Consider the following 12343-nt stretch of genomic DNA (forward strand, 5'->3'; position numbering starts at 1 on the left):
ATATATATTATGGTAAGCACAAAACTACAATTCCAAAGAACAATTCGTAGCCTATTTCGTCAGCCAAGATTGAATGCCATTGACTCATCTATTAACCCTTTCATATTACCCATGATACGATATGACCATAGCCTTGATGTTTTCATTTTCGTATTGTTTTGACATTCTCTTTTGTGTTCTTTCTTTGTGTGTGTGAGTGCAAGAGAGAAAGAGGTAGTCTTCTTTGATTGCACTTCTTTCCAAACCCTAGTCTTCATGGCATCTATGGTTTAACTCCTTCATATAGTTTTTGTTGAGTTCTCTCACAAACTCTCACAGCCATAAGCCCGGTGCTTTTTTGGCAAGACCGCAAATTTCTCGACATATTTTTGGTGAACCCGACGTGAAACTGCCAGGGTGAGATTTTGTGGATAACCATGGGTGATCATGTTGAGCAACAGGGTATGCATTTTGACCCAGCAACAATGCAAATGTTTCAAGCAGTTGCAATGTTCATGCAACAACAACATGCCATTGAAAGAAGGGAGATTTCGGCAACGAAGGCCATACAAGCAGTCGTCAATAGAATGGATCAGTTCAATGGCAAAGATGTAACCAAGTACTTACGCGAGTATGGAAGGAGATGGAGCTGCAACGCGTGTCAGAAGGTGAGATGATTCAAAGATTTGAGCTACTTGTTGCTCCAGAAATTAGAGAGCATGTTAGGGTAATTAAAGATGGGCATGGGAGAAATTGGGAAGAACTCAAAGTAGCTATAAAGGAGGAATATTTCATGGAGGACTCTGAGAGAGTGACCAAAAGGACATTCTTAGAATGGGTAGTCAAGCCAAATCAAGGACTATCAATAACAGAGCTACTTAGGGAATTTGAGCGGCGCTATGCATAATTCACCAGGACAGAAAGGGCCACACTAGATGCAGAGAAGACAGATCTTTTCTTACAAGCTGCAGGTAAAGAGTTTCAAGAAAATTTGGAGCTTCTTCTTGAAGATAAAGATGCTGAGGAAGGACTAAAGACCGACTGGAATGAGGTTGAAGGTGCTGTCTCACTGCTTGCCAAACGACAAAGAAGAAGGGACAAGATGGTAGTAAACATTACAAGTCCTTCCACCTCAACTTCTGACAAAATGGTAAAGCCTACTTTTATCGCTCCTAAGTTTGATGAGTCCATGCTAGATGAGCTTGTGAAGGGAATGCGTGACTTGAAGGTGAAGTTTGCAAAGCTTGAAGAAAAAGGCCAACCATCAGGGCCACTTCCTAGGCAAATACAACAGCCCAAAGAAGGGTTTGTTAAAAGATGTATTTGGTGTGATAGTACAGACCATGTAAGAAGGGATTGTGATGATTTTAGTGATGCTTTGTCAAAAGATGTTGTCTTTTTTAAGGATGGTAAAATCCACTTAAGAGAGACAGGTCTACCCTTGAGAACTAACTTTGGGAAGGGGGGAATGCAAACCTTAGTTGAAGATATGGAAACTAAGCATGCCACCTCTTCAGTTGAGGCAGCTACTTATGGAGTAAAAATTGAACATTTTTGTGATGAAGAGGTGAGTGACCATCATGGTCAAATTTGGCCAAATGTCATGCAATTAGCTAAAAAGGGAAAGCTTACAAAAGAGATTCTACATGAAGCAGGTGATTGCATACGTCTAGAAATAGGATGGAATGATCCAGTGGACTCATTGTCAGTGCATGCCTACATTACAAAATGCCAACAAAATGAGGCAATTGTAGAAGAGAAGCGCAGACGTGAGAATGCTGATGAAGGACCATCAAAAAGAGCTTCTAGAAGTGGGGGAAGAAGCGACTCAATGCCTTCTCAAACACCCTCAACACAAGGAGCATCTCAACCTCAAGTACTCATGGAGGAGTCTACAACAGGAAAGAAGAAAGAGCCAACGAAAGGTAAGACAAAAGGCCCAACTTATAAACTACAATCTGATATTGAGGTTGCTACAGATTTATAGAAAGTCTTGGAGGAAAGGATCTTGAATAGCAAGATTGAGTTTACTTTGGGAGAAGTTCTTGGCATTGCAAAGCGTGAATTCCATGAGGAGATCATTGACATCATCAAGAGGAAGAGGCAAACCCTTGCTAAAGTTTCTCGTCCACAGGTTGAAGGGGAAACCTCAAAGACACAAGGGATGCAACTGCAAAATAAGGAGAATGATGGAGCTGTGGTAGGATGCTACCAATCTAGTGGGAGTGTGAAGCAAGTGTATTTCTCAAATGATGATGAAGAAGTTGAAGATATTCCTAGGAGTTACTATTCACGAAGTCATTGGGCAAGGGCTACTACAGAAACTTTGGTCAAGGTAGGTGATCTTGAAGAGACATTTGTTGCCTTGATTGACCATGGTTCAGAAATAAACATAATGTCAAAGAGTCTCTACAACAAGTGCAAATGGCCGATGGACACAGATCATGGCTGGATGGTAAAAGTGGCAAACAATTCATCCGGTGAATTGTATGCAGCATGTCCAGGTGTGAAGGTAACAATAGGTGATGTATAGATTGACCAAAACTTCTTTGTACAGGATACATCTTCATATCATCTCATCATCCTTGGACAGCCCTACATTGTGGGAGTTCGAATGGAAACAAAGGTAATGGATGATGGTTCAACATATGCTAGGATACGTAGCAAAGATGGTAAACGAGCTGTCCAATTTCTCACAGTTTGTGTGAACCATGAAAGAAATCGTGACAACCTCAGAGAACATCCTCTACCAAAGGTGAGCAAAGAGTTTCATGATCATAGAGAAATGATGGGTTTTGGCCAAGTACCATTGTAAAGCGGGATTGCAGTGGTACAAAAAGAAAAAGGGTCTCGCTCGATCCAAAAATAGGTGAAGCGTTTTCAACGAGATCCTTGGTAACAAAGAATGGATCAGTATGTTTTACAAAACTTGAAGATTTGAAGAGATGTGAGAGGCAATATGTGCATAATGTACAAATAGGCATGAAAAAGAGTGGGTTGCTAGAGCCTACTGAAAATGTTTTGGGTTTGTGTGAACAAGTTTCTTTTGTAGATACTATGGGCGAGCTTGATGCTATAATGGGGTCTAATTTGCATCTTGAAAATGAAGTTGTGGAAGTTTGCTCTATGGAAATGTATCAAGTAATAGAAGCCTTTAAAGAAAGCCAAACAGTTGGCCCAGAAGTCCATGTTGAAACTAAATACAAGAGTGTAGCAAAGAAGGTGAAACGAGTAGCTTCACCCTTACCACCCAACAACAGGGAAAAGATTGAGCAGGCTTCTTTACAACCAAGTTTGAGGAATCCTAAAAAGATTGGGCATACCTTCACAAAGGAGTATTTCCAAGACTTGCAGATTGGTCGCGAGGAGTTTCTAACACAGGAGGAGACAAAGTGCTTCAAAGAAATGCTTTCAAAGCATGGTAAGGCTTTTGCATTTGATCCACATGAGATAGGATGTGTTGATCCTTCTATTGTAGCTCCTATGGTAATTTTCACAATACCTCATGTGCCTTGGAATCTTCGGCCTATTCCAGTTCCAAAGGCTCATTTGCCAAAGTTAGTAGAGCTACTGAATGAGAAAATCAAAATGGGAATCTTGGAGCCTTTTTATGCTCCATACTCAAACAGGTAGTTCACAGTTCCGAAGAAGAATGGTTCTCTATGCTTCATCCAAGATATGCAGCCAGTGAACGAGGTGACAATTAGAAATGTAGGTACATGTCCAATTGTGGATGAGTTTGCAAAGGCATTTGCAGAAAGGGAAATCTACTCAATGGGGGATCTCTACTCAGGGTATGATCAATTTCAGCTTGCAATCAAAAGCAGAGACTTGACAATCATGAGGACACCTTTGGGTTTGGTAAGGATGTGTACCTTGCCACAGGGAGCAACCAACTCGGTTGCACATATGATGAATGAGATGAATAAGGTCTTACGTGACTTTATTCCTCAAATCACAATGCCTTTCATTGACGATTTGCCTATCAAAGGATGTGAAGAAAGTGACAAAGATGAAGCTTTGGATCTCAAGGGATGTCGCAGGTTTGTGGTAAATCACATAAATGATTGTGATAAAATTTTGTTTAGGTTGGAAGAAGTGAATCTTACATTGTTAGGAAAAAAGTCTATGTTTGGTGTCAATGAAGTGCTTATTGTGGGGCACATGTGCGGGCCATATGGTAGGAAACCTTGTTAATCAAAGGTAGATGCCATCCAAAGAATGAAAGAAACATGCACTAGCATCACTGAAGTTAGAAGGTTTCTGGGAGCATGTGTCTTCTATGTTATTTGGATTCCACATTATGCACATGTAGCTGATCCTCTTTATCAGTTGCTTAGAAAGAATCAGAAGTTTAAATGGACAGAAGCACATGTAAAATCCATGAAAAAGCTAAAGGAGTTGCTCCAATCAGCAACGACTTTGAGAAAGGTAGACTATGAGTGTCAAAGGCCAGTGATTGTGACAGTAGATACCAATCCTACAGGGATTGGATGGGCAGTAGGGCAAGATGACAAAGAAGGACACTGGTATGTGGTAAGATTTGGAGCAAAGGTACTAAGTGCTCGCCAAAGAAACTATCCACAGATAAAGAGAGAGTTATGGGGTATGGTTACAGCCTTGAAAAGTGGAAAATAGTACCTAATTGGTGCATGTGTGGTTGTAGAAACAGATTGTCTACCACTTCTTGGGATGATTACAAGCTGCTCAACACCAAACATTGCTATGTTACGGTGGATTGCCTACATTAAGTCCTGAAATCCCGAGTTTAAGCACATTGCAGGTAAAGACAATACAGTGGCAGATATGCTATCAAGGGCAAGGTATGAAGATGAGTCACAAATGATTGATGAGGGAGATGATGTAGGTACAAAGTTCTATTCTATCTCTCATGTCAAAGGTAACAATGTCTGCATGACTAATCTACTTGAATCATTCTTGAAAAAGCTTTATGAAGGTGATTGGCTTCTTATTGGAAGCTACTTGAATACTCTAACAAAAGAGAATGATTGGTATGAACAAGAATTCAAGAGGATACGCAGGAAAGCATATGGGTACTTTTTGAGGGATGGTTACTTGTGGAAGCATCCTAAACAAAAGGGTGCTACACCACAACGGGTTATATGCAAAAAAGAGACTCAAGTAAAGCTCATGCAAGAGTTTCATGAGAGTCTATGGGCTGGACACAGGGGTGTGTGGGCAACCTTCTTCAAGTTGAAAGAAAAATACTGGTGGAAGGGTATGTATAAAGATGTATCTCAGTTTGTAGAGACATGTGTAACTTGTCAAGTGTATTCAAATGTTCGACATCGTGATGGATTGCACCCTACATATCCACTAGCCATGCACTATAAATGGGTTTTGGATCTAGTCACAATGCCTCTAGGACTCTGGCAGATGAGATACTTGGTTCTTGCACGAGAGGACCTAACTAACCAGGTTGAAGGAAGAGCATTAAGAGCTAAAACCACAGAAGCTGTGTGCAAATTCCTTCTTGATGAGGTGATTTGCCGTTATGGTTGTGTGGGAAAAATCAGTGCAGATAGAGGTGAACTGGATGCCGAATAAGCAAGGGAGTTCTTTTCTAGATCAGGAATCAAGCTTTCTCTTACTACAGCTTACAACCTTGAAGGCAATGGAAAGAGTGAAAGAGGGCATCCTCCTATCATCAAAGCTTTGGCCAAGGCTTGCGAAGGAAGAGTTGGTGAGTGGCCAAAACTGTTACCATATGCTTTATAGGCTGATCGTACAACACATAGCTCAGTAACTGGCTACATGCCTGCGGAGCTAATGTATGGTCAAAAGCCAGTGATGCCGATTGAAGATACAATTCCCACATGGAATGTACTACCTTGGCAAGAGGGGCTTAGCAAGGAAGATCTCCTTGCACTGCGTATAAGGCAGCTAGAGAGAAGACCTGGAGACATTGAAGCTGCAAAAGAACGACTCAAAAATGCAAGGTTGAAAAACAAGGAATACTTTGACAAGCGACATCGACTCAGGAGCAAAGCAATTGACAAAGGTGACTGGGTTTTGGTGTATGATAGTAGCCTTGATAACCAGCACACAGTCATGCGTAAGTTTTCAAAAAGATGGTTTGGACCATACGTTGTAATGCATGTGCATGAAAATGCTACTTACAGCTTCTCTGAACTAGATGGTACAGAAGTAAAGATTCCCATTGCAGAAAAAAGGATCAAAATGTTTAAGAGAAGAGGAGACAATGATCCAGAAGATGTTGATGAGGAAGAAGAGCAAACCACATGTAAAGGTCAAAGTGAAGATGAAGATTTGGAATCATCCAGTGAAGAAGAAATCAAGGAATATGTACAAGAGGGTTGATCTTACAAAGAAATAATGTGGCACATATCAGAGGATGTGCAGGTTTAGAGGGGGTGGATGTCATGTTGTGACACGTACATAGTGGGAACGCATGCTACAAGATCTATCTTGTAACTTTTTAGATACATAATTATCTTTACTATAATGTACATATGCATATTTAAGTATAATAATAAGCCTTCTATCTCATCCTATTATTTTTCTCAAGGGTAACCTATCCTTACTTTACCATCAGAAAATACTATGGGAAAAGCTCAATAGCTCCGCCTCTTTAACTTGGGGCAAAAAGCATTGATTCTTTATTTCTACTATCTGATTATCATCTCACACCCTAGCTAGATCCTATATCTAGGGTAAACTCCAATATATATATATATTCTATGTATTTTTTATACTTTTCTTATATTTCTTTTTAAATAGCTACTAAGAGGGAATCAAATCCTAGTGGGACACTAAGTGGCATGATTTCAAAGATACACTTATTTTAATGCATTATTGCAAGAATGATTACAAAACTTTGTCAAGGAGCAATGTCATGCTTTCATATGGCATGAGGTGTCCTTTAGAACTAATGAAAGTCTAGGCTAAGGGGACCGCGGGAAGACTTTTGCTGCCAAAAATGGACCCTATTTTGATGAATTTTTTACACAAGGTTCCAATCCGAATTGGAAAATGATTTTAAAATGAAAATTGTAGCTAATGAGCTGAAGTTTCTGCCCATATTTTTACTTTTTTTATTTGGAGCCACGGTTGAGGAGATATGATCAAAATACTGGACCCCAGTCTGCCCACATCATGCAAAGACAACTCATTTCCAACTTTTGCAATTCCTATTCACACTGGCTCCTCTCTTCTTGTGTAAACCCTTGGGGGTTCCCTTCACCTATAAAAGGGGACCTCTTCTTCCTTAAAGAAAACCTCAAGCATTCAAGCCATTGATGAGAGGAATTCTTGAGGGAGTGAGTAGTAATGCCTAATTGTACTTAGCCATTAACATAAGCCTAAGCCTACACTTTCTCCTAGAGGAAGACTAGCCATCCTTGCATGCTATCCTTGGAAGATCAACTCTAATCAAAGAAGGGAGTGGACTTGGCGTATTAATCAAAGTTGAATTCTCCCCTCTTCTTCTCTCTCCATCAATAATGGTGCCGAAGGGTTTGTCAAGTAAGATGTGTTCTACATTGATGTTTTCTTGATTTCTTGTTGTTTTCATTTTCATCTCTAATCCAATATATATATATATATGTATCTAATGTCATCTCCTTAACCAAACCTATCTCTCTCACTCTTAGTAATTCATCCTCTCTACAAATTTTAGGTTCTCCTTGCTACAGGTACATCTCTCCCCGCAATATCCTTATTGCCTACGGGCAAGAATAGGGCTTGGGAGGGAAACTTCTCATCTCTTCACTTCTCTCATATCTACATTTCTCACATACTATCCTAGATGAATAACCCACATGATGATCATTTCGATCGCTTTCACTCTGTACGATCTATTAGAATTAATGTATGGATTAGATGTAAAATACACTTTCAACAACGTATAGTGTTTCTCTTCGGCCCTGAAAGGCTCAATGAAATACTTCTATCACCGGATCCCATCATACTACTTCTCATAGACTATAATTTTTCTTTTGATGTAAGCGTAGTTATCTTGCTATGAACCAAGAGGATTTGTACACACAATTAATCCCAATCACTAGAAAAAATATATATATTATGGTAAGCACAAAACTACAATTCCAAAGAACAATTCGTAGCCTATTTCGTCAGCCAAGATTGAATGCCATTGACTCATCTCTTAACCGTTTCATATTACCCATGATACGATATGACCATAGCCTTGATGTTTTCATCTTCGTATTGTTTTGACATTCTCTTTTGTGTTCTTTCTTTGTGTGTGTAAGTGCAAGAGAGAAAGAGTGAGTCTTCTTTGATTGCACTTCTTTCCAAATCCTAGTCTTCATGGCATCTATGGTTTAACTCCTTCATATAGTTTTTGTTGAGTTCTCTCACAAACTCTCACAGCCATAAGCCCGGTGCTTTTTTGGCAAGACCGCAAATTTCTCGACATATTTTTGGTGAACCCGACGCGAAACTACCAGGGTGAGATTTTGTGGATAACCATGGGTGATCATGTTGAGCAACAAGGTATGCATTTTGACCCAGCAACAATGCAAATGTTTCAAGCATTTGCAATGTTCATGCAACAACAACATGCCATTGAAAGAAGGGAGATTTCGGCAACGAAGGCCATACAAGCAGTCGTCAATAGAATGGATCAGTTCAATGGCAAAGATGTAACCAAGTACTTACGCGAGTATGTGAAGGAGATGGAGCTGCATTGCGTGTTAGAAGGTGAGATGATTCAAAGCTTTGACCTAGTTGTTGCTCTAGAAATTAGAGAGCATGTTAGGGTAATTAAAGATGGGCATGGGAGAAATTGGGAAGAACTCAAAGTAGCTATAAAGGAGGAATATTTCATGGAGGACTTTGAGAGAGCGACCAAAACGACATTCTTAGAATGGGTAGTCAAGCCAAATCAAGGACTATCAATAACAGAGCTACTTAGGGAATTTGAGCGGCGCTATGCACAATTCACCAGGACAGAAAGGGCCACACTAGATGCAGAGAAGACAGATCTTTTCTTACAAGCTGCAGGTAAAGAGTTTCAAGAAAATTTGGAGCTTCTTCTTGAAGATAAAGATGCTGAGCAAGGACTAAAGAGACCGACTGGAATGATGTTGAAGGTGCTGTCTCACTGCTTGCCAAACGACAAAGAAGAAGGGACAAGATGGTAGTAAACATTACAAGTCCTTCCACCTCAACTTCTGACAAAATGGTAAAGCCTACTTTTATCGCTCCTAAGTTTGATGAGTCCATGCTAGATGAGCTTGTGAAGGGAATGCGTGACTTGAAGGTGAAGTTTGCAAAGCTTGAAGAAAAAGGCCAACCATCAGGGCCACTTCCTAGGCAAATACAACAGCCCAAAGAAGGGTTTGTTAAAATATGTATTTGGTGTGATAGTACAGACCATGTAAGAAGGGATTGTGATGATTTTAGTGATGCTTTGTCAAAAGATGTTGTCTTTTTTAAGGATGGTAAAATCCACTTAAGAGAGACAGGTCTACCCTTGAGAACTAACTTTGGGAAGGGGGGAATGCAAACCTTAGTTGAAGATATGGAAACTAAGCATGCCACCTCTTCAGTTGAGGCAGCTACTTATGGAGTAAAAATTGAACATTTTTGTGATGAAGAGGTGAGTGACCATCATGGTCAAATTTGGCCAAATGTCATGCAATTAGCTAAAAAGGGAAAGCTTACAAAAGAGATTCTACATGAAGCAGGTGATTGCATACGTCTAGAAATAGGATGGAATGATCCAGTGGACTCATTGTCAGTGCATGCCTACATTACAAAATGCCAACAAAATGAGGCAATTGTAGAAGAGAAGCGCAGACGTGAGAATGCTGATGAAGGACCATCAAAAAGAGCTTCTAGAAGTGGGGGAAGAAGCGACTCAATGCCTTCTCAAACACCCTCAACACAAGGAGCATCTCCACCTCAAGTACTCATGGAGGAGTCTACAACAGGAAAGAAGAAAGAGCCAACGAAAGGTAAGACAAAAGGCCCAACTTATAAACTACAATATGATATTGAGGTTGCTACAGATTTATAGAAAGTCTTGGAGGAAAGTTTTGGCCAAGTACCATTGTAAAGCGGGATTGCAGTGGTACAAAAAGAAAAAGGGTCTCGCCTGATCCAAACATAGGTGAAGCGTTTTCAACGAGCTCCTTGGTAACAAAGAATGGATCAGTATGTTTTACAAAACTTGAAGATTTGAAGAGATGTGAGAGGCAATATGTGCATAATGTACAAATAGGCATGAAAAAGAGTGGGTTGCTAGAGCCTACTGAAAATGTTTTCGGTTTGTGTGAATAAGTTTCTTTTGTAGATACTATGGGTGAGCTTGATGCTATAATGGGGTTTAATTTGCATCTTGAAAATGAAGTTGTGGAAGTTTGCTCTATGGAAATGTATCAAGTAATAGAAGCCTTTAAAGAAAGCCAAACACTTGGCCCAGATGTCCATGTTGAAACTAAATACAAGAGTGTAGCAAAGAAGGTGAAACCAGTAGCTTCACCCTTACCACCCAACAACAGGGAAAAGATTGAGTTGGCTTCTTTACAACCAAGTTTGAGGAATCCTAAAAAGATTGGGCATACCTTCACAAAGGAGTATTTCCAAGACTTGCAGATTGGTCGCGAGGAGTTTCTAACACAGGAGGAGACAAAGTGCTTCAAAGAAATGCTTTCAAAGCATGGTAAGGCTTTTGCATTTGAGCCACATGAGATAGGATGTGTTGATCCTTCTATTGTAGCTCCTACGGTAATTTTCACAATACCTCATGTGCCTTGGAAACTTCGGCCTATTCCAGTTCATAGAGACATTGTAAATCTATTGATGCTTATGAATGATTTAACCATAATCCTAAGGAGTTTTTGTACAGGAGTTTTGTAGCACAAGTGGAGTCTTTAAATCTTGCAAGCTTGAGTGGACTTGAGGAGGATGTTCTTTTATGAAATTGTGAGAAGGTTGCCTGATGCCGACTATGTGGAACTCGAAGGAAATGAGCTCCCAGTCAATTGCTACTCTCTCACAACCTTCGACGAGCATGAAGACCTAGTTTTTATACAAACCGCTTGTGCATTCGGAATTGTAGAGCAAGTGCAATTCATTACTTGGGACGTGATTGCTCTTCTAGATCCAAAAAATGAAGTTTTAGAGATTTCTGTTTATCGCCTTAGATTTGAAGAATTTCAATTCTTCTTAGAGCTCATAAATAGTCTACCTTTTTGTTTTGATCAAACAAATCGTGACCTCATTGAAGCTTGGATAGCTGAAGAAGAAAACCTAGAGTGGTACTTTCTTACTTCTTCATTTGCAGGAGAGTGGTTCTAAGTTTCTATTGTATCCCTTGTTGCAACTCGTGTTGTAATCTTTCATAATAATGGAAAGCCAATGCCAAATGTTCGGATATCCTCTTTTCTTTGGAAAGCCTGGAGAGGATGCAAAATTATTTTTAGCAAATTTCAAGATGTCTTGCCGTATCAAGAGGATAATAACAAATCAAGAGCGCATAGAAATGTTTGAGGTGGTCCTTAGGAAAGATGCTAGCACTTGGTTTGACTCTTTGCCTGAGGAAGTTAAGGGGAATTACACAGAAGTTTTGAATCATTTCAAGAGATACTTCTTTGATCCCCAAAACACTCAAAAACTATTGCAAGACATTGTTTCTCATAAGCAAAAATATTTAGATGACTACTACTTATACAAGCAAGAGTTCCTACGTCTTTGGGCTCTATGGATACGAAATGTTGCTAACCCTGGTGATGGTGCAGAATTTCTAAAGAAGGAGAGATTCATAGATGGACTCTTTCCTGATCTTAAGGTAAAGGTGAAGACGGATGCACCTGCCACCTATGATGCAGCTGAAATTAGATCTTCCAAGAAGTATAGGAAAGTCAAGGGCCTAAGGGGAGAGGTTCCAATAGAAGGTCTTAGACCCAAAGGTAAGTCACAAGCATCGACATCTAGGGAGCTTCCTGAGGTAACAGCTGAAGTGATTGAGAAGTTGAATGAATCTTTAAGTAGCCTGTCAATTCACCTCGCACAAGCCATAGGTCCAAAGGCACAAGCATTCCAAGAAGTATAGAAAACTCAAGGGCCTAAGGGGAGAGGTTCCAATAGAAGGTCTTAGACCCAAAGGTAAGTCACAAGCATCGACATCTAGGGAGCTTCCTGAGGTAACAGCTGAAGTAATTGAGAAGTTGAATGAATCTTTAAGTAGCCTGTCAATTCACCTCGCACAAGCCATAGGTCCAAAGGCACAAGCAAAGAAGTCAAAAGAGAGAGAGCCACGACCTAGGAGAGTCTTACAATGTTGGAATTGCGGAGAGTCTAGACATGGGATGTATAATTGTCCTTGGCTCCGTGGGGAGCCAGGGAGACCTAACTT

The sequence above is a fragment of the Adiantum capillus-veneris genome, chromosome 8, assembly GCF_014529385.1.
Source record: "Adiantum capillus-veneris isolate H3 chromosome 8, ASM1452938v2, whole genome shotgun sequence".
Lineage (NCBI taxonomy): Eukaryota > Viridiplantae > Streptophyta > Polypodiopsida > Polypodiales > Pteridaceae > Adiantum > Adiantum capillus-veneris.